The sequence below is a fragment of the Oryctolagus cuniculus genome, chromosome 9, assembly GCF_051225735.1.
Source record: "Oryctolagus cuniculus isolate XC-2025 breed Fujian yellow rabbit chromosome 9, ASM5122573v1, whole genome shotgun sequence".
Lineage (NCBI taxonomy): Eukaryota > Metazoa > Chordata > Mammalia > Lagomorpha > Leporidae > Oryctolagus > Oryctolagus cuniculus.
In genome coordinates, this window is record NC_142875.1 from 86,514,685 (window position 1) to 86,537,601 (window position 22,917).

Here is a 22,917-nt window from a genome sequence, read left to right on the forward strand (position 1 = left end):
GAGCCAGGCAGTACACTTTCCAGGAGCACAAAGGGAATAGAGAAGTCTGCAGAGCCTTGAGGTTCTCTTGACACCAACGCCAAACTGTAAACTTTCGTTACCTCTGTAAGTATTTCTAAACCACCTCTACTTAGGTTCCAGAGTTCAGAAAACTGTATGTGTGTTTCTTATATCCAAGTCTAAGAAATTTTCTCTACTCAAATTACTTTAGGCATCTGCATGGTGTCATTGTAATTTCACAAGATGACAATTCAGATAGTTTCTCTAGAGAGTGGGTTAACTGGCTGACACTAACCACTGAGTTACTGATCCTACAAAATGGTGTGGATTAAATCCTGGGCTCCAAAAGCTTCCAAAAAGAGACTTCTCAGTAAGGGGTTTTTACTCACAGCTGGGTTTTCTCCCATGGACTCTTTGGGCAATCCATGCATGTACGTGCATCTTTGCCCAGGTTCCCGTGGAAACAACATCATTTAGTAGGACTGCTTTCGACTCCAGCTGCCTCTGAGCTCTGGAGTTTTCTTTTCTCACCATCTGGAGATTTTTGGTTCCTTGGCTCAAAAACAAAACCTGGCGCCATCTACTAGCATCCTCTAGTACTGCATTAAGATCATGTCTTGGAGTTCTGTGGATGTAGTAAGCACCACACTTTTCTCAACTCCAGTGAAGTCAAGCCTAGGTGTTGGAGCTTCGAAGATGGCTAAGACACGGTCACTGCCACAGGCAGATTTTTAGTCTAGCTGGAAGGCAGAAACTCTCAGAGTGTTGGGACTGTGTGGTGGCAGAGGAACATGTTGCTAGAACATGAGTCATGCATGCATCATTTTAACCCTTGGACTCCCCAGGTTCAGGAGGGATACCAGACTCCATACAGGGAGACCAATTAGGAGGCTGTTAACAAAATAGCCTCAAAAGTCCAAACACAAAATCTCCTCTCTCTTAAATGCAAAGTACTGCTAACTTGACTAGTCATGGCGTAGTTGGGGAGAAGCTTCTACCATATTTAACACTTGTTGCCTGTCCTCAGTTGTCCACTTGTTGCCAAGTGGGGGTAACACATGAAAATCCTTCAATTGGGACAAATACTCGTAGTTGAGATTCCAAGGATTTCCTCATGCTATAAAGGTATCTAATTGATGGTTAATAGAGCTCCTTACAAATAAACAAATCCACTCTCAGTTTCCACATTCTGTTCCTGATAACTATAGGAGGATCTGGTTGCACTTTTTTTTTCATGTCAGCAGAAAAATATAAGGGGCTCTATCACAAATTATATGTTGGGGCTGGTGCTATGGGGTAGCAGGTAAAGCCACCGCCTCAGTACCGGCATCCCGTATGGGCACTGGTTCGAAACCTGGCTGTTCCACGTCCCATCCAGCTCCCTGCTATGGCCTGGGAAAGCAGTAGAAGATGGCCCGAGTCCTTGGGCCCCTGCACCCATGTGGGAGACCCGGAAGAAGCTCTTGGCTCCTGGCTTCAGATCAGCCCAGCTCTGATCGTTGTGGCCATTTGAGGAGTGAACCAGCACACAGAAGATCTCTCTCTCTCTGCCTTTGCCTCTGCCTCTCTGTAACTCTTCCTTTCAAATAAATAAGTAAATCTTTAAAAAAAAATTATACACAAGTGATTTTAGCCAAAGGGCTGAGAAGAGATCGATTATAGATAAGGTCATCTGGATTTTGACTCGATCATCAGTTTCACGTCACATCTCTAGGGGGTAATCAGATTGTTTGCCTGCTCAAACTTTCAGATGCCTTAAAACTCTTCTGGATACAAATAATAGACTCGAAGCCCCTTTTCACTTATTCAAATATCAAAATTGTTGAAAAGAGGCAACAGGAAATTTCCCAGAAAGATTTTTTTAGAAGAAAAATATTTAACTTCGTCATTATTGCTTCTTATCTATCTTATTCTTCTTTCATTGAAGGGTCCAGGGGTCCGGGCACATCTTCCTGGTTAATCTTGCGTTTTTTATCTGTATCTCAATTAATAGATGCAGATGCAGTTTATTTATTGGAATTACTGTGTGGTATTTTGTTGTGTGACTATCCTAGCTATTAGTTTTCCAGTCTTAAAACATGTAGCCTAGCTGTTGCTGTTATTAAGAACCACATTGTGTCATGGATTCTTCCTTTATTATGTAGATTCTCCCTATATTCCTATAACTGCAGCAGAGGTTAGGAGCTGAGCAACTGGGCAATGGAGTTGGAGCTGCATTTTGAGCTGCCAGGTGTGAGTTACTGGAATCGGAGGGTGGCTTCACTAATTTGCATCTTTGTAAGCTCCTTTGCAGGCCTCGATCTCAGCATGTTTAAAGGTAATACCTCATTACCTTCCAACATTTCCTGTTCCGATAAGAAGTCTGTTGAAATTCCTTGGCAGATAATCTTTCTTCCTACCATGGCTATGAGGATTGTCTTTGTCCTGAATGTTCTCAAGTCTCTGGATGTAGAATTTCTCGTTTTATTTTTTCTGTTTAGTACCCAACGTGCATGAGAATGTGTTTCTTCTGAAAAAGGACCTGTTCCCATTTCTTTAAACATTTCTTCTCTGTCGTGCCCTCCCTTCCTTTATTTTGAAAATTCTCAATTTTCTTTCCAAGTCTCATCCTTTTTTTTTTTTTTAATTTATTTATTTGAAAGTCAGAATTACACAGAGAGAAGGAGAGGCAGGGAGGGAGGGAGGGAGGGAGAGAGAGAGAGAGAGATGTCTTTCATCCGCTGGTTCACTCCCCAGTTGACTTCAACGGCCGGAGCTGCACCAATCCAAAGCCAGGAGCCAGGAGCTTCTTCCAGGTCTCCCACACAGGTGCTGGGGCCCAGGGACTTGGGCCATCTTCTACTACTTTCCCAGGCAATAGCAAAGAGCTGGATTGGAAGTGGAGCAGGGGCTAGCACCATGGCGCAGCAGGTTAACGCCCTGGCCTGAAGTGCTGGCATCCCATATGGGCGCCGGCTCAAGACCTGGCTGCTCCACTTCTGATCCAGCTCTCTGCTATGGCCTGGGAAAGCAGTAGAAGATGGCCCAAGTCCTTGGGCCCCTGCACCCACGTCGGAGATCTGGGGAAAGCTCTTGGCTCCTGGCTTCAGATGGGCACAGCTCCGGCCATTGTGGCCATTTGGGGAGTGAACCAGTGGATGGAAGACCTCTCTCTCTTTGGCTCTCCTCTCTCTGTGTAACTCTGACTTTCAAATAAATAAATAAATCTTAAAAAAAAAAAAAAAAGGAATTGGAGCAGCCAGGTCTTGAAGCGGCACCCATATGGGATGCCAGCACTGCAGACGGTGGCTTTATCCACTATACCACAGCATCAGCCCCCTCATTCTCTTTAATATTTTTATTGCCTCTCTGTACTGCATTCTCACTGCTATTTCCAATTCACTGATTTTATCTTTGGCTCTATCAGGTCTGGAAATTATCTTGTATGTTGCAGATTTTATTTCAGTGGTGGTATTTTTCATTTCTACAATGTCTAGTAGTTTCTTTTATAAAGATTCATTTTATTTATTTATTTGAAAGGCAGAGTTACAGGAAGGGGGAAGATACATAGAGACCTTCTGTGCCTTTGTTCACTCCCCAAATGGTCACAATGGCCAGAGCCAGGCAGATCTGAAGCCAGGAGCCAGGAGCTTCTTCCGGGTCTCCCACGTGGGTGCAGGGGCCTAAGCACTTGAGCCATTATCCACTGCTTTTCCAGGCCGTAGAAGAAAGCTGGATTGGAAGTGGAGCAGCTGGGATATGAACTGGCTCCCATATGGGATGCCAGAGCAACTGACAGAGGCCAAGCCTACTATGGCATAGTGCTGGCTCCTTCTCCTCTTCCTCCTCCCCCCACCCCCACTCTCCTCCCCCACCTCTTTCTCTTTTTTTTTTTTTTTTAAGGTAAGTTACTTAGGGATGGACTGATTGATTATTTGTTTGAACTAGTGAGAACAAAACTACTTAGAAAATAAAAATTGTGACCAGTGTTGTAGCATAGCAGGTTAAGCTGCTGCTTGCTACACTGGATCCTATATGAGTACTGGTTTGAGTTGCAGTTGCTCCTCTACTTCCAATTCTGCTCCCTGCTAATGCACCTGGGAGAGCAGCAGGGTTTGGCTCAGGTCCCTGAGCCTCTGTACCCACATGGGAGACCTAGGAGAAGCTTGTGGCTCCTGGCTTTGGCCTGGCCCAGCTGTTGCTGCCATTTGGGACGTGAACCAGCAGATGGAAGATCTCTGTCTGTCTGTCTCTTTCTGTAACTCTGCCTTTCAAATAAGTAAAATAAATCTCAAAAAAAGTTAAAGAAGAATGGCACTAATAAAATAGGGGAAATTTCAGAAGAAGTTTGGTGTAAGGCAGGACATTTAGCTGATGTTCTAATAATTCAGTGGCTGGGTTTGAAGAAGCAACAAAGAAGGCATTGTGCCTGTGAGTGTTCACAGATTACTTAACATTCCAGAAGTGAAGGAAGAAGGGAGCCAGGCTTGGGCAGTGCCTTGGCAGTGGGGAAAACTCACAGAGCAGTGAGGACATCACCAAGCTGGGACTTCCAACTGCAAACCCACTGTCATCTCACTCAGTGAAAGTCAGCAGATCTTCCTCTGTGTGCCCCTGGAGCTCAGCTTCTAGATCCTCTCCTAACACCCCAGAGCCTTTTGGCCTTGGTTTGCTTTTGACTTTGAAGATTCATGATGAGGTGCCTTGGTACAGGACCTGTTTCCATCTACTGAGCCAGCATTGGGCAAGATTTTCAGCCAGGAAGCTCACATCTTCCAGTTCTGGGACGTTTTCTTTCGGTATTCTGTTGCCAAGTGTTTTCCCTCCATCCCTTCTTTCTCCTCATCAGAAAGTCCCTTACTGAGATGTGGCACCTCTTAGATTGGTTCTCTTAAGATTTAGAATTTTTTTTTTTTGCCTATTTCTAGGTTTTTCACATTTTGAGATATTTTGTGGGAAGGTTCCTCCTTTTTGTCTATTTCTTTACTGAATTTTCCGTTTCTGCTGCTATATTTTCAATATCTTCAGTGGTGTCTATATTTCTACGAATTTTCCTTTATAAATAGCATTCTGGGGGGCCGGCACTGTGGCATAGTGAGTAAAGCCGCCTGCACCACCGGCATCACATATGGGCTCCAGTTCAATGCTGGCTGCTCCACTGCTGATCCAGCTTCCCGCCTGGGAAAGCAGCGGATGACGTCCCGACCACCTGGGCCCCTTCCACCCACGTGGGAGACCCAGGAAGAATCTCCTGGGTCCTGGCTTTAGCCTGGCCTGGAGCTGGCTGTTGCGCCATCTGAGGAGTGAACTAGTGGATGGAAGATTTCTCTCTGTCTCTCTTCTCTCTATCACTCTGCTGTTCAAATAAATCAATAAGTAAAATCTTTTTTGTCTTTTTTTTTAAAGAAATAGCATCTGTTCTTTAAGATCTATTTTTATTTATTTGAAAGGCAGAACCACAGAGAGAGAAAAGAGAGAGAGAGGTCTTCCATCCACTGGTTCACTCCCCAGATTGCACAACAGCCAGCGCTGGGCCAGGCCAAATCCAGGAGCCAGGAGCTTCATCCAGGTCTCCCACACCAGTGCAGGGGCCCAAGAAATTGCGTCATCTTTCTGCTGTTTTCCCAGGTGCATTAGCAGGGAGCTGAATTGGAAGTGGAGCAGCCGGGACTTGAACCAGAGCCCATATAGGTTGCCAGGGAGGCTTAACCTGTTTAGCCACAATGCAGCCTGGATTAGCATGTTGTTCTTGTGTCATGGCTCTTACAAATTTTCATTTCTCTATAAGGATATTCATAGCAGTTATTTATTTTTTTAACTTCTTGCATAGACTGTTGCCTCCAAGTTGACATTCGTGGTTTTGTTTTTTTTTTTTTTTTCCTGTTTCTTTGCTTTGCTCTCTGTTTTGGGTTAGATGTTTTCCCCCAGGGCACTAGGAATCCTTGGTTGCTTACCTAAATGAAAGCACTTCAGAGTGCTCAGAGAAAAACAGGATGAAAAGGTAAGTTTGTTCGGATGCAAAAGACAGCTACGCAGGCACTCGCGAAAGATGGAGAAGGGGGTCAGGAGGAGGCAAGGAGACCCCCAGAGGAGCTCCCGAGAAAGTTCTGCCAAGCAGAACCAGAAGAGGCTGCTGTTCAGGAAGAGGAAGGTGCTGGGTTCCCAAACAGGACGCCTTGCGAAAGAGCCAGCAGCTGCAGGCCTGGCCCACGGCAGAGCAGGGAAGCTGCCGGGAAGTCAGAAGTCACGCATGCCCGCGAGCTCAAGGGCAAAGTCCCTATGCGGAGTCAGACAGGCCCCCGTAGATGCACAACCTAGAGGAACATCCCTTAGAAGGAGAGGTCAGTCACGCCCACTTCAGCTCTCAGGCCAGCCCCTACCCGACGCCCTCACCTTTCCTCCAGGGGGCAACCTGAGCTGCCTGTGCTGCTGCCAAGAACCCACAGCCCCTGCAGGCTGCTGGCATCGGCCCTGGTCTCCTGACGGGTCCTGGTGGCGCCCTAAGCTTGGGGCTTGGGGTCAGCGTGTCCCATTGCTCTCAAGCGCCTCTCTTCTATTTGCTGGGCAGACGGAGTGCGTGAGCCCTGGGAGGACTTCATCCTGCGCCAGGAGCCCCGGCAGCATCACCAGGTGTGCCCGCTGCATAGTCTTTTCTGTCCTACCGGGGACTCAGCTGCCCAGAAGCCGGGCCAGGTGACCTGGGGTGCCTCAGCCCTAGCGCAGGAGGCACAGCTGCCCGGCCAATTGGAGCAGATCAGGGCGGAAGGCCCCTCTTCTGCAAACACCCCACAGTTCTTAGCAACATGCAGTGTTCCCTCCTTGCTCCACCCTCAGCCCATGCTGACCAGGGTCTGCTGGGGACAAGCAGCCAGGCTGACTGGAGAGGCCGGGTGGGAGTCTGAGTGGCACACTTTGGTGGCCTCGGCTGTCTGGGGAACAGGGACGGACACTCAGGGAGTCCCTTTTAACAGAAAGACAGTCCAGAACTGAGGACGTTGCGACTTCTCTGTGCTGCGCAAACTCCCAGAATCTCTGAGGGTCTCCCGTGGGCATCACCATGCGCCTGTCACTGTGGGTGACCCACACCCCACAATCTCTGTTTTCACTGGGGTATGCTCGTCCCAGGAAACCTGCATCATGTTTCTTTTGTGGCTGTACTTGCAGCTCATGAGTGGTGTTTAGAATTTTTATTTATTTATTGTTGTTTGAAAAGCAGCAAGAGAGAGAGCGCGCAAAAGCTTCTATTCATTGGTTCACTTTACAGATGTCTGAACAGCTGGGGCTGGGCTAGGCTGATGCCAGGAGCCTGGAACTCAATCTGGGCTTTTTGTGGGGTGGCAGGGACTCAAGCACTTGAGCCGTCTTAAGGTCTGGAGTCTCTGAGAGGGGAATGATGTTGGCAGGCACATAGGATACAATGGATCAGAGTTGTAAGCTGGAAGGCCATGCCTTCACCACACCCCCGTACCTGACCACACCCGGATACCCACCTGCCAATCAGACTAATTAACCACTCCCCTTTGGAAGTGGATTAAAGGCCTGTTGCCTCCCAGGGTGCGCATTAGCCAGAAGTGAGAATCAGAAGCCTAGCCAGGACTTTAGCCCAGGCAATCAATACAGGATTCCCTGTCTCAAGCGGTGTCCTTTTTTCCTTTTTCTTTCTTTCTTTTTTTAAGATTCATTTATTGGAGGCCAGCCTGGTGGCAGAGTGGGTAAAGCTGCCTCCTACAGAGCCGGCATCTATATGGGCGCTGGTTCAAGTCCCAGCTACTCCACTTCCTATCCAGCTCTCTGCTATGGCCTGGGAAAGCAGTGGAAGATGGCCCAAGTCTTTGGGTCCCTGCACCCATGGGAGACCCAGAAGAAGCTCCTGGCTCCTGGCTTCGGATTGGCACAGCCTCCAACCGTTGTGGCCATCCGGGGAGTGAACCAGGGGATGGAAGACCTTTCTCTCTCTCTGCCTCTGCCTCTGCTTCTCTGTAACTCTCCCTTCAAATAAATAAATAAATAAATATTTATGCAACAGGCAGTTACAGAGGGAGAGACAGAAAGAAAGAGATCTTCCATCCTTTTGTTCACTCCCAAAATGACTATAATGGCAGGGGCTCCACCAGGCCTCCTGTGTGGGTTCAGGGCCCCAATTACTGGGGCCATTTTACACTGCTTTCCCAGGTGCATTAATGGGGAACTAGATTGAAAGTGAAGCAGCCAAGGTGCTGGCATGGCAGGTGGCAGCTTAATCTGCTGTCCCATGGCGCCAGCTCCAACATGGAACTCTACAGTCTTCTCTTGTGATGTTTAGGTTTACCTGAAAGAGAGCGAGAGGTCTTCCATCTGCTGGTTCACTCCCCAAATAGCCGTAACAGCGGGAGCTGGGCCAATCTGAAGCCAGGAGCCAGGAGCTTCCTCTGGGTCTCCCATGTGGTGCGGGGGCCCAAGGACTTAGAGCAACTTCTTCTGTTTTCTCAGGCCATAGCCAAGAGCTGGATTGGAAGTGGAGCAGCTGGGACAAGAACCAACACCTATATGGGATACAGGGGGAGGATTATCTTACTATACCACAGCATGGGCCCCCAGTATGATGCTTTGATACATATGTATGCTATGGAATGACCAAATCAAGGGATTTCTCAACTTGTTTCTTGTCCATAAAAAGTTGGAGGTGGGGCCAGCTTTGTGGCCCAAAGGCCCCAGCTGCTGCCTGCAGTGCTGGCTTCCCATATTGGAGCACCTGTTTGAGTCCCGGCTGCTCTACCTCCCATCCAGCGCCTTGCTTATGGGCCTGGCAAAGCAGCAGAGGGTGGCCCAAGTACTTGGGAGACCCCTTGGGAGACCCACCTGGAGCTCTGGGCTTTGACCTGGATCAGCCCGGCCATTTTGGTCATTTGGGGAGTAAACCAGTGGATGGATGATCTCTCTCTCTCTCTCTCTCTCTCTCTCTCTCTCTCTTTCTCTCTCTCATGCTATCCTCTTCAAATCAATAAATCTTTTTAAAAAAAGTTGGAAAGGATGTCTTAAACACTCTTCATTTTGTACTCTCTCTGTCCTTTCCTATCAAAACGGATACAGTTCTTTTAAAAACTTGATGAGATTCCTATGTATTACTTCATAAATTCTCCACATTAGACAAAAGCCAGGCCCACAAATCTCTCCAAGATAAAACCGTCTTTTCCTTCCTCTGTAAGGCTTCTGTGGAAGATTAATGGCTTGAAGTTCTTTAGAAGCCCTCTTGTTTGATAATGAGAGCCTACTGGACAAGACCTGTATGCTTTTTAACCCACTTTTAAAAAAAGATTATTTATTTATTTATTTATTTGAGAGGTAGAGTTACAGACACAGGGAGAGACAGAGAGAAAGGTCTTCCTTCCGTTGGTTTACTCCCCAAATGGTCGCAATGGCTGGAGCTGCGCCGATCCAAGCCAGGAGCCAGGTGCTTCTTCCTGGTCAGTGTCTATGAAAGCACCATTTAAAAACTTTCACATCTTTTTATAAAATCTTTTTATTTTTTGGCCGGCGCTTTAGCTCAATAGGCTAATCCTCCACCTGTGGCGCCAGCACACTGGGTTCTAGTCCCGGTCGGGGCACCGAATTCTGTCCTGGTTGCTCCTCTTCCAGGCCAGCCCTCTGCTATGGCCCGGGAGTGCAGTGGAGGATGGCCCAAGTGCTTGGGCCCTGCACCCACATGGGAGACCAGGAGAAGCACCTGGCTTCTGGCTTCGGATCAGCGCGATGCGCTGGCCACAGAGCGCCGGCTGCGGCGGCCATTGGAGGGTGAACCAACGGCAAAGGAAGACCTTTCTCTCTGTCTCTCTCTCTCTCACTGTCCACTCTGCCTGTCAAAAATAAAAAAAAAAAACTTTTTATTTTTTAAAAAAGATTTATTAATTAATTTATTGATTCTGACAAATCTATAGAGAGGGAGAGATACACAGATCTTCCATCTTCTGGTTCACTCCCCAGGTAGCCACAATAGCCAGGGCTGAGCCAGGCTGGAGCCAGGAGCCTCCTCTGGGTCTCCCAGGGGTCCAAGTACCTGGGCCATCCTTTACTGCCCCTACCAGACCACCAGCAGAGAGCTGGATATGGAAGTGGAGCAGCCAGGACTTGAACGGGTGGCCCATATGGGATACTGGAGTCGCAGGCTGTGGTTTTACCCGCTATGCCACATCAGCAGCATCCATACTTGTCAACATCTTAGCAAAGGGTGCTGCAGTCACATGGGGGCTTTTATTTTTCCCCACGACATTTTCTGGTCAGCACCCTGAGTTTGATATTTCTTTTGAGGTCCTTTGTTGGGAAGCTCCTCATAGGAGGTACGGGGATGAGAAATAGTTTCATCCTTGAACAAGAAAGTTCTGGTTCTGTTGTATTTCCTCTAAGTGCTGCTTGAAAATGGGGGTCATCCTCTCCTCTTCCATGTGCCTCTCTCTATATCCATGTTTTATGACTCCTAGTTGAAAGAAAACAGCTGCTACTTTGCTCCTTCTGCCTGGAAATCTTTGCAGATTCACCAGCCCACTGGATTTGCTTTCAATGTACCATAGATGGAAAAATTCGAAACTCTTCGCCACTTTACATCAAGCATCTCCTTTCTGCCTGCTTCCAATCACATTTCCCTTCAGCTATCACCATGACCTCTTGAGGGCCCGTCAGGCTTTTACTCAAAGTCTTCTCAGCTTCCGTGGTTCTCAGCCCCAAAGCCAAGGTCAGATGTCAAACACATGTTTTGTGGGGTGGGTATCTAATGCAACAGTGATGTCTACATGCCATACAGGAGTGCCTGGCTCTAGTCCCAGCTCCATTCCTGATTCCAGCTCAAGTTATTTGAGTTCCTGCCACTGTGCAGGAGACCTGAATTGAGTTCAGGGCTCCTGGCTTTGGCCTGACCAGGGCCTGGTTGTGGAGTGAAGATCTTTGTCTGTTTACCTCTGTCTCTGTCTCTCTGTCTTTTGAATAAGAAACAAGCAAATAAAACTATATTTTAAAAAAATCAAAGCAGATTTTGTGATAGTGTACTCCAGTGCCCAAATCTGTCGGTTATTCTTGCTGTGTAACAAACTCTCCTCAACACTTAGCAACTTAAAATGGCAACCCTTTGGGCATCTGCCTGATTTTCTGGGTGCGAAGTGTTTGGGATGATGGTGGGGATGCAGGAGGCCCGTCTCCAGCTGCACCTCAGCCTCCCAGCTGGCTTGGAAGCCACCCTTGCTGTCTCCATTCTTGTTCTCCTGTGAGCCAAACAGCTGTAAGCGGGCCCAGATTCCAGGGGAAGGGGCTGGGATGCCACCTCCTGTGGGAAGAATGTAAAGTAGGGCCAGGAGCGTGTTTTTAAAACAGCCACAGTGTTCTAGGGAGACTCTCTGCCCAAGGGTGAGCGGTCAGTTTCCAGTCCAGCCAACCAGCAACCCCTTCCTAGCTGAAGCTTTCCACAGTACTTACAACTTTCTTGCATCTTCCCTCTAGGTCTGAAGATATTTCCAGAACATTGTCTTCTAATTATTCCCCCAGATCCTTTGCATCCCCCCCCCCCGCCCCCATCGGATCCTCTTCCTCTTTCTCCTGAGACGGGGCGCCTCCCAAAGCTCTGTCCTCCGTGGCTGTCTCTCCTGGTGGCCTGGGAGTTTCCCTGGGGAGTACATGCGCAGCTGAGGCTGCTCAGGGCACTTTCTCTGGAGGCTGAGTGTTCCTTCTGCTGCCAACCTCCCCAGTGCGGGTGACAGGAGCAGGAAGCGACAGGTGCCTTCCACCTAGAGCTGACCACCCCCTCTGTCAGGGGTCTTGAATAGAAGCAGAGTTTCATTCACAGGAGTCAACTGAGGAGCATTAAAAAAAAAAGAACATTTATTTACTTATTTGTTAGAAAGAGTGACAGAGAGAGAGAGAGAGAGGGAGACTTAGAGATCTTCCCTCTGTGGATTTGCTCCTCAAATGTCTACCCAACAAAGATCTCTCTGTCCCGGACTCTGCTTTTCAAATAAGTTAACAAAAAGGAAAGAGGAAACATGTCCAGTGAGCAGCTAATCTACCCACGTGGTTCAGATCGGAAAGGGGAATGAGTGAATGAAGCTTTCTTCCTGCTTCTGTTCTCCGTCCCTTCAGGTCCACATGTGCGAGAGAACCAATGTGATCCACTTCTTCTGAGGTCTCTCTGGGGTAACTTGAAATTACGTACAGATCTTCTTTTGCACAAGGACATTAAGGAATAAAGAATGTAGGTTTTAAAGATAAAGAATATGGTTAAAATAATGGAGCTTATCTTCAAATGCCAATAAGTATACTGATGGACTAAAACAGCTATATTTCCTATGTGAGAGAAACATTACTTCCTATGAAAGTGCTAATAGGAGAATACTTCCAAAAAAATCCATGGAAATGTAATTAAAAGGTGAGCTTGCATTGGTGCAAAATTTTTGGAATCTGTGTGCATGAAGGATCTTCAAAAAATTCGAGGGAGGTGGCAGACACTGTGGCAAAGCGGGTTAACGCCCTGGCCTGAAGCGCTAGCATCCCATATGAGCGCCGGTTCGAGACACAGCTGCTCCACTTCCTATCCAGCTCTCTGCTGTGGCCTGGGAAAGCAGTAGAGGATGGCCCAAGTCCTTGGGGCCCTGCACCTGTGTAGGAGACCTGGAGGAGGCTCCTGGATCCTGGTTTCAGATCAGCTCCGGCTGTTGTGGCCAACTGGGGAGTGAACCATCAGACGGAAGACCTCTCTCTCTCTGCCTCTCTGTTTGTGTAACTCTGACTTTCAAGTAAATAAATTAAATAAATCTTTTAAAAAATTGTGGGAAATGTATATTATGAAAAAAAAATCTGGGGCCGGCGCCGTGGCTCAGTAGGCTAATCCTCCACCTGCAGCGCCCGCACACCAGGTTCTAGTCCTGGTCGGGGCGCTGGATTCTGTCCCGGTTGCTCCTCTTCAGTCCAGCTCTCTGCTGTGGCCTGGAAAGGCAGTGGAGGATGGCCCGAGTGCTTGGGCCCTGCACTTGCATGGGAGACCAGGAGAAGCACCTGGCTCCTGGCTTCGGATCAGTGCGGCGCGCCGGTCGCAGCACACCAGCTTCAGCGGCCATTGGAGGGTGAACCAACAGCAAAGGAAGACCTTTCTCTCTCTCACTGTCCACTCTGCTTGTCAAAAAAAAAAATCTGCACATGGATTTCAAGCATTTTTTGCACCAAAATAAACTTATCTTTTAATTATATTTACATGAACTCTTTTTTAAAGATTTATTTATTTATTTATTTATTTGAAAGGCAGAGTTATAGAGAGGCAGAGGCAGAGAGAGAGAGAAGTCTTCCATCTGCTGGTTCACTTCCCAGATGGCCACAACAGCCAGAGCTGCGCCAATCCGAAGCCAGGAACCAGGAGCCTCCTCCGGGTCTTCCCATGTGGGTGCAGGGGCCCAAGAACTTGGGCCATTTTCTACTGCTTTCCTAGGCCATAGTAGAGCTGGATAGGAAGTGGAGCAGCTGGGACTTGAACCAGTGGCCACATAGGATGCCAGCACTGCAGATGGCGGCTCCACCTGCTACACCACAGCACTGGCCCCTTCCATCAACTTTTCTTTTTTTTTTTTAAGATTTATTTATTTTTTATTTGAAAGTCAGAGTTATACAGAGAGAGGAGAGTCAGAGAGAGAAAGAGAGAGAGAGAGAGAGAGACGTCTTCCATCCCATGGTTCACTCCTCAGTTGGCTGCAACAGCTGCAGCTTTGCTGATCCGAAGCCAGGAGCCAGGAACCAGAAGCTTCTTCTGGGTCTCCCACATGGGAGAACACTTGGGCCATCCTCCCCTGATTTCCCAGGCCATAACAGAGAGCTGCATCGGAAGTGGAGTAGCTGGGTCTCGAACCGGTGCCCATATGGAATGCCAGCACTTCAGGCCAGGGTGTTAACCCTCTGTGCCACAGCACCCGCCCTCATCAACTTCTAAAAGTACTTTTGCAGCTTGTGGAACAGTGAGCTAAGCTTCCATTTACAAAGCCAGTATCCCTTATTGGAGTGGTTGTTCAAGTCCCAGTTGCTCTGCTTCTGATCCAGTTCCCTGCCAATACACGTGAGAAAGCAGCGGAAGAGGGCCCAAGTGCACAGGGCCTCTGCCACCCAGGTGGTAGACCCAGATGGAGCTCCGGGCTCCTGGCTTTGGCTTGGCCCAGCCTGGACTTGGTGGCCATTTGGTGAATAAACAAGTGGATAGACAATCTTTATCACTCTGCCTTTCAAATAAATAAATCAATAAACCCTCTAAAAAAGTATCTTTGGAGAGGTGAATAGAACCATTGTGAAAAATCCTTTGGCAGTACCCACTAATGCTAAACATGCATATGCTATGACTCAGCAATCCCAACCAGGCACATCCTCAACTGACGTGTGTACGCAGTTCATCAAAAGAAATGTGCTGGATTATTCGTAGCCTCACTGTTTGTGAGAGCCCCAATTCGAGAACTACCCAGGTGTCCATCCATAGCAGAATGGATAAACACACCATGGTGTGTTCACACAAATGGACTACTCTATAGCAGTATGGGTGGATGGACAAACTCACCTAGGTACAAAGATACAGATGCAGCTCACACAGAGGATGAAAGGGAGCGGGTCAAAACAGAGAAGTGTAATACACTGTGTCCCATCTAGGTGAAGTTCAAAAACAAGCACAGGTATTTCCCAATGGTCATAGGTAGGGTTGTGTAAGGGTAGGGGTAGTGGCTGAACCAGGGCAGGAGAGGGCTTCCTGGCCGGGTGGGTGCTGGCAGTGGCCTGTTCCTTCCCCTGGTTGCCGGTTACTGGGGTGTGACCCTTCCTCAAGCCTCTGAGTGTGTGCCTCCTGGTGTGCCTGCTAAACTTGAGGGAAGTAGTTTGGCCGCCTTGCTGAGTCACCCCTGAGCCTTGCACATTTCTCTCTCACACACAGGGCTTCTCCCCAGGGCCCTGGAAAAAAAAGCTGCTCCCTCCCTCTGCTGCAGTGACAGCCTCTCAGGTCCACCAAGGAAGGAAGCCTCCAGCAGCACTGGTTTGTGGGATTGGTAACTGGAACAGTGGCCTTGGTCATCCCACATCTATGCTGACCTGCCCGGCGCTGGGCACAGACCAATATCCAGTGAATCCCTGAAGAAGGAAGGGGGTTGCTGGTGCTGTGGCACAGTGGGTTAATCCTCCACCTGCCATGGATTCACCCCATATTGCAATGCCCATTCCAGTCCCAGCTAATCTGCTTCTGATCCAACGTCCTGCTAATGCACCTGGGGAGGCTTTGGATGATGGCCCAAGTACCTGGAATGCTGCTACCCACATGGGAGACCCTGGAGTAGTTCCGGGCTCCTGGCTTTGACCTGGCCCATCCCCAGCTGTTGTGGGCATCTGGGAAGTGAGCCAGCAGATGGAGGACCTGTCTTATCTCTCTCTCTCCCTCTTTCTCTGTTTTTCAAATCAATCAAAAAATGTTTTTAAATGAAAGGGGACTGACTCACAGTAAGGGACTGAGTACAACCCTCCCACTTGCATACAGACGGGGGTTGGGTCCTGAAGCAGAGGTATTTGGGCACTTAGAAGGTACACATCAGTCAGTGAGGGTTTCGGTGCACAGGGCTATGGAGGAGGCAAACGTGCAGTGTGTTTGTCCTAAATGACACCTTATTGCCACAGCTTCTGCTGAATTCGCACTTAGTGCCCAAAAGGCACAAGCACGGACTTAGACGGGGTACCGGGTAGTGGAAGGGTTCGCACAGCTGCAAGCCTGCCTACGTGACCAGCTGCCGGTGCACGCCCTTAGCCTGCCGCTGGCCAGGATTGAAGGCGGTGCTGAGGAAAGGTCGCACCGGCTGCCGACAGAGGGAGGCGTGGTGACGTGGTAACGGGAGGGGGCAGATGAAAGCAGCGTGCGCCGGAGGGAGGGAGGCCGTGAGGACACAGGCCCGCACTTAGCTGGAGAGCAAGGAACCGGGAGAAAGCCGCGGGCACCTGTTGGGGCTGAGGCGGAGAACAGATGACTGAAGTGGGGCAGACCAGCCCTTGGTCTGACATTTCAGTAGCTGCTCTGCCTGCCAGAAGCTTTTTGCTTGTGTAAGCCTCTTTTCTTACCTGCACCTGACTGCATCTTTTTTCTTTTTTTCTTAAAGGTACACACAGATCCTTGTGTCTGGGAGGCTCTGGTTCACAGAAACCTCAGAACATGGAGTTTGTCTGATGCAAAGGCGGAAGACAGGTGACCCCGTGGAATGTGACATAAAGGATGTAGGAGCGCCCATACCACCTCCAGACAGAGCCCATGGGTGCCCAGAACGCCAACCATCCTGACTTACTCTGTTGTGTCTGCCACAGTGGTCTCCCCTGTGTTTTCTGGGTCAGTGGTCTCTGCTTGGAAAGGTGGTGCCTGGAGGTGGCGGTGCCGTCAGAACTGTCTGCAGGCAGAGATGTGCGGGGTGAGAACGTGGCCTCAAGGAGCCCCAGGCCAGGGTAAGAGGGCAGAAGCACCAGGGAGGGCAGAGCAGAGCAGAGGCCGAGACCCGGCTCTGGTTATGGACAACCCTGACCCCCAGGCTGCTGCAGTGGCCCTCAATGCGTACACAGCCCCTGGGCCAGCAGCCTCAGCATCACCGGAGGCTTCCTGGAAATGCAAATTCTCAAGTGCCAGCCCAGATGTACCAAACCAGGACCCTCGAGCAGGGCCTGATGGAATCCGCCCTCCAGATGATTCAGATCAATGCCAAGGTTTGGGGACCTCTAAGGAAAGTGCCACTTTCTTGGCCAATTCTCCTCGAAAGAGAGCACAATGATGGTGCCAGATCCATGCTCAGGAATTCAGGGTGTCCCTGGGGCTCTCTGTCACTGGCCCAGGCTAATGAAGCCCTTGACATCCGGTCACTCTGTTAGGTTCATAATCCCGACTCTGCCACTTTCCAGCTATGGGAATCTGGGCAAGTTATTTAAACTTTCTGACTGTCAGTTTTCCCATCTGCAAACCCACCAGGATTTTCAGAGAGAACCTGGTCTTCTATGCACAGTAAGGGCTCAGTACCTTGCTCTATAAGTTATTAGTCATGTAACTCCCTCTAAACTTGAAAAATTTATTTTATTCATTTGTTTTTTTTAAAGATTTTATTTATTTATTTGATAGGTAGAGTTACAGACAGTGAGAAGGAGAGACAGAGAGAAAGGTCTTCCATCTGCTTGTTCACTCCCCAGATGGCCACAACGGCCAGGAGCTGTGCTGATCCGAAGCCAAGAGCCAGGTGCTTCCTCTGGGTCTCCCATGTGGGCTCAGGGGCCCAAGCACTTGGGCCATCTTCCACTCCTTTCTCAGGCCAAAGGAAAGAGCTGGATTGGAAGAGGGGCACCCGGGACTAGAACCAGCGCCCATATGGATGCTGGCACTGCAGGCAGAGGATTAACCTACTGTCCCATGGAGCCAGCCCCTATTTTATTTATTTGCTTTTTATTATTTATTTATTTGAAAGGCAGAGTTAGAGAGTAGAGGCAGAGAGAGAGAGAGAGAGAGAGAGAGAGAGAGAGGTCTTCCATCTGCTGATTAATTCCCTTAGATGGCTGCAATGGCTGGAGCTGCACTGATCCGAAGCCAGGAGCCAGGAACTTCTTCCAGGTCTCCCATGTGGGTGCAGGGGCCCAAGGACTCGGGCTATCTTGTACTGCTTTCCCAGGCCATAGCAGAGAGCTGGATTGGAAGTGGAGCAGCCGGGACTCGAACCGGTGTCCATATGGGATGCCGGCACTGCAGGTGGTGGCTTTCCCCACCATGCCACAGCGCCAGCCCCACTTGAAGATTTTAGACCCAATCTCAAAGCAGTCAGCCTGTCAGCTGGCCATGGTGGGCGGAGTCTGGAGACCCTACCAGTGCTGTACTTCATGCATGTCTTCAGGCTCTGAGCCATTCATTGCTACCATCCTGTGGCTCTGAGTGATACAGAAACAGACAAGTCCTAAGCCATCAGATAAGCAAGGCAATGAGACATGAAGGCTCGCTTCTGCCTGGTGTGCCAGGGCGTATTATGCCACTGAACAAATGGTGGGTACCAGCTGGCCTCAGCAGCCCCACTGGGTCAGCCACCTGCAGACTCGGTCAGTGAGCGAAGAAATACACCTGGCCCATGAGCTCACAAGCAGAGCCACTTCCCCCTCCCCACAGCCCCGCCCGCCCTGTTGCAGTAACCCACCCAGAGAATGATTTATAACCCATCACTTTTCATGTATAAAACTGACAATGTCCTAGCTGATAAATCGTGATAGATATGAAATTCACCAGCCGCAGGATAAAAGACATGGGTCCCATGGCGACATCTGGCTGCTTTGTGGAGTCGGCTGCCCTTCACCCTGCAGAATGCTGACTATGGCTAGATGTCATAAAGAGTGTTTAAGGTCCACAGGGCTAGGACAGCAGGGTGAAATCCAACCGGTAGGCTCCGCAGGTGGGAAGGCTTGGCATCTCACTGGTGAAAGAATATTCTGCAGCGCGAGCCTCAGATGGCAACGGGGGATGGCAACAGCTGCGTGGATGGTGCAGGGCAGAGACTGTGGGCAGGGAAATGACCTGGTGTTTTCATGTGCAGGACCACGCGGAAGCGACAGCCATGATTCCTGCACAGAATGTGCTCTGTGACCACAGCTGGCGTGAGGGGAAGAACCTTGCCTTTTATCTGCAGATTTCAAAGTTCTTGGTGTGAGTCAGTCTTTCCCAACAGCCTGTGGAAAGTGATACTTTCCAGCTCTCCAGACAGGAGCCCGAAGCACACATTGGGCAATGGCGCCGCGGGTCACAGAGTGACTAACAAAGCGCCACCTGTTCCTGAGCATGTGTCCTGACTGTGCTTGTGTCTTGGGGTCTGGCCAGAGGAGGCAACAGGCCTGGAAGCAGCAAAACACCATCTCTCTGAGCTTACTTCCCTAACTTGGTGCTTGATGCACTGAATCACCCACCAAGAATGTCAAAAATTCCGATTTCTGGTCAAACTGGTTTCTGTCCCCAAATTTTGGTTCAGTAGGACTAGGTTAAGGTGGAAGCCAGAATTCTGTACTTTTGGGGCCGGTGCTGTGGCATAGTGGGTAAAGCCACAGCCTGCAGTGCCAGCATCCCATATGGGTGTCAGTTTGAGTCCCAGTTGCTCCATTTTCAATCCAGCTCCTTGCTATGGTCTGGGAAAGCAGTAGAAGATGGCCCAAGTGCTTGGGCCCTGTACCTTGCATGGGAGACCTGGAAGAAGCTCCAAGTTCTTGGCTTTGGATCAGTGAAGCTCAGGCTGTTGCAGCCATCTGGGGAGTGAACCAGCAGATGGAAGACTCTCTCTCTCTCTGTCTCACTCTCCCTCTCTCTCTCTCTCTTCTCTCTCTCTCTCTCTCTGTCTCTTCTTCTCTGTGTAACTCTGACTTTCAAATAAATAAATCTTTAAAAAATAATTCTGTACTTTTACCAAATTCCATGGCTGACCATGATGCGCAGCCAACTTTGGTTTTTGAGGATCAAGAAGTAAGGCACTCCAGAAGGAGGTGGCTGGGGGCCTCTCAGAACCAGAATCCCAGCACCCCCAGCACTCCCTGGCCCCAAGCGAGTCCCCTTCTCTCCACTTGACTGGGGAACGACAGCACTTCTCACATTTCTGGGGACCTTGTGGTCCTTTGAAATAACAATTTAACAGAATTCCTGCCCAATATTTATATGCCAGTGTGATTCAGGCTGTTTAGCACTACTGGGAACTAGCAAAAGCGAACAAAATTTAAATACAGATTTTTTTAAAAAAAGATTTATTTATTTATTTGAAAGTCAGAGTTACAGAGAGGGAGATGAGAGACACAGAGAGAGGTCTTCCATCTCTTGGTTCACTCCCCAAATGGCTGCAATAGTGGGGTCTGGGTCGGGCCGAAGCCAGGAGTTTCTTCCAGGTCTCCCATGTGGGTGCAGGGGCCCAAGGACTTGTACCGTCTTCCTCTGCTTTCCCAGGCCATACCAGAGAGCTGGATCAGAAGCTGAGTAGCTGCAACTCCAATCAGTGCCCATATGGGATGCCGGCACTGCAGACAATAGTTTAACCCACTGCACCATAAGCGCCAACCCTAATATAGATCTCTTTCAACCTTACTGTATGCACTGATTTTTAGAGGCTGCCTAGCCATTTCCAAATTTTGGGATTTCTAGTATATTGAAGAATCAAGAAACACTATGCTAAGATGGGGCTTACAGAGAATATACCCTCACGCACCTCACAACAACCCGTGAGATTATATTGGCTAATGATGTCATAGCCACCTTCATTGACGTAAACACCTTCTATGATATTTGCAGAGTGACAAAATCGCCTGACAGTGCATTTCTCAGCAGGTTCCCCAGAGCTGAGTGATGTGTGATTGATGTGTGCCATCCAGTTCCATCTTCTTCTGACGTTACCTACCTGCACTACAGGGACTGGGAAGCTGAAAACTTCATTGCCCACGCTCCCTGCCAGTTGACCTGTGAGGCCACCTTCCACACTGATTCTGCATGCCTCACAAGGTGGGAGCAAAGGGCCCTTCCCACTGCTCTTGGCTCCTTTCTGCAGGTGGTGAGGTTGCAGAAGCCTTTTCCGTGTCTAGCCACCAGTGTCCTGGGTGGTGCAGGCATTCACAGTTGTTGCAGCAGATCTTGGCTATGGTGGCATGTTCTAGAACTCAGAGCCTTGAAAAAGTCACTGGTTGTAGCAGATGAGCGGACTCCAGGCCATGCTTCCAGAAGGGACTGTCAGAACTCGGCCGCCACACAGGTCTCGCAGGGAGCAGCTACCTCTGCCGTGTCGGCGCAGGGAGGGTACAGGAGCCACCACTGGGACAAGGAATCTGCTACCAAACATCTGTGAAGCTGGACCCTGGAGGCCAATCTTTAGTGGTGAACTTTAGCAACATCTCTAGTATGCCACCTGACAGGGCATAGAAGGCTACCTGGAAAATCCTCACACATCTCAGTGCATTTATGCGAGTTATCTGCAGGTGTTGAATCTCTGGGTCTAAGGGTATGTACGTCTTTGACATACATTGCTCTCCAAAAATGCTTTAATGCAGGCTTCTACCAACATGCCTATACTAGTGAAGTGTAACCCATCTATACACCTTTTTTTTCCCTCCCAAATAAACGTTTTATTTAATGGGTACAAATTTTATAAGTACAACTTTAAGAATATAGTGATTCTTAATACGATACCTACCCATACTCCTACCACACCTCCTCCTCCCTCTCTTATTCCCAGTCTCATTCTCCATTAAGAGTCATTTCCTCTGCTTTGTACACAGAAGACCAACTCTATATATACTAAGTAAAGATTTCAACAATTTACACACACATGCACACACACACAGTTTGAGAACAAGTTTTACAGTTAATTCTCAAAGTACAACTCATTGAGGACAGAGGTCCTGCATGGGGAGTAAGTGCACAGTGACTCCTATTGTTTTTAACAATTAACACTCTTATGTATGATGTCAGTGACACCCGAGGCTCTTGACATGAGCTGTAGGCTATGGAAGCTTTTTGAATCCACAGACTCCATCAGTATTTGGACAAGGCCATAAGCAAAGTGGAAGTTCTCTCCTCCCTTTAGAGAAAAGTACCTCCTTCTTTGATGGCCCCTTCTATCCACTGGGGTCTCACTCACAGGGATCCTTCATGTAGGACATTTTTTTTGCAACAGTGTCTTGGCTTTCCATGCCAGGCATACATCTTAAGATATTCCCCAGATGGTGAAATGACAGCTAACACACGGTGAGTACTGAAGACCCAAGAAAGCACCAGCACAACCAAGCAAGAAAATCGCCCCCCCCCCCCAACTGGATGGACCCCAGTTAGGGGAATGCTTACACACAGAATCTCTCCTCTGGAGTAACCCATCTTTAGTCTTTGGCAATACTGAAGTGAAACATGATAGCTCACTGTTTTACATTTATGTTTCTTTGAGTATTAGTGATGTTAAGAATCTTCCATTGTGCCACTTTATAATCTCTTGTCTAAATCCTTTTTAAAATTATCACTGGCAGGGCGGGCAGTGTGTCTTAGTGAATTAAGCCATTGTTTCAGACATCACATCCTGGATTAAGTCCTAGCTACTCTGCTTTGAATCCAGCTTCTCTTTAAAGCTCCCTAGAAGACAGCAGGGGATGACTCAGAAACTTTGGTCCCTGGCACCCACATGAGAGGCCTGAATGGAGTTCTTGGATCCTGGCTTTGGCCCAGCACAGCCCTGGCTGTTGCAGGCTTTTAAGAAGCGACCCAGCTGGAAGCCAGCACAGAGACCCGAGCAGGTTCAGCTGCCGCTTGCTGAGTTAGCATTCCATATGGGTGCTTATTCAAGTCCTGGCTGCTCCACTATCAACCCAGCTCCTAGTTAATGTGCCTGGGAAGGCAGCACAAGATGGGCCAAGTGCTTCAGCCCCTGACACCCATGTGGGAGACCCAGAAGAAGCTCCTGGCTCCTGGCTTCAGTCTGGCCTTGCCCTGGTAGTTGTGGCCATTTGGGGGGTAAAATAGTGTTTGGGAGATCCTCTCTGTCTCTCCTCTCTCTTTAATTCTGCCTTTCAAATAAAATAAATAAATCTTTAAAACAATATAAACAGCCGGTGCTGCGGCTCAATAGGCTAACCCTCCACCTGCGGCGCCGGCACACCAGGTTCTAGTCCCGGTTGGGGCACCGGATTCTGTCCCGGTTGCTCCTCTTCCAGTCCAGCTCTCTGCTGTGGCCCAGGAAGGCAGTGGAGGATGGCCCAAGTGCTTGGGCCCTGCACCTGCATGGGAGACCAGGAGAAGCACCTGGCTCCTGCCTTCGGATCAGCGCGGTATGCCGGCTGCAGCGCGCCTGCCAAAGCAGCTATTGGGGGGTGAACCAATGGAAAAAGGAAGACCTTTCTCTCTGTCTCTCTCTCTCACTGTCCACTCTGCCTGCCTGTCCTATATATATATATATATATATATAT

The 22,917-nt window shown here is 49.0% G+C and overlaps 1 long non-coding RNA gene across 1 annotated transcript in view; it reads left to right on the top strand.

Moving 5' to 3' along the window:
* Nucleotides 1-21,093, top strand: part of LOC149124653 (uncharacterized) — a 65,793-nt gene extending 44,700 nt beyond the window's left edge. The window contains exons 2-3 of the long non-coding RNA XR_016212947.1: nt 16,095-16,431; nt 20,303-21,093. This is a non-coding gene — a long non-coding RNA (uncharacterized LOC149124653). The remainder of the gene's footprint in view (nt 1-16,094; nt 16,432-20,302) is intronic.
* The last annotated feature ends 1,824 nt before the right edge of the window (nt 21,094-22,917 follow it).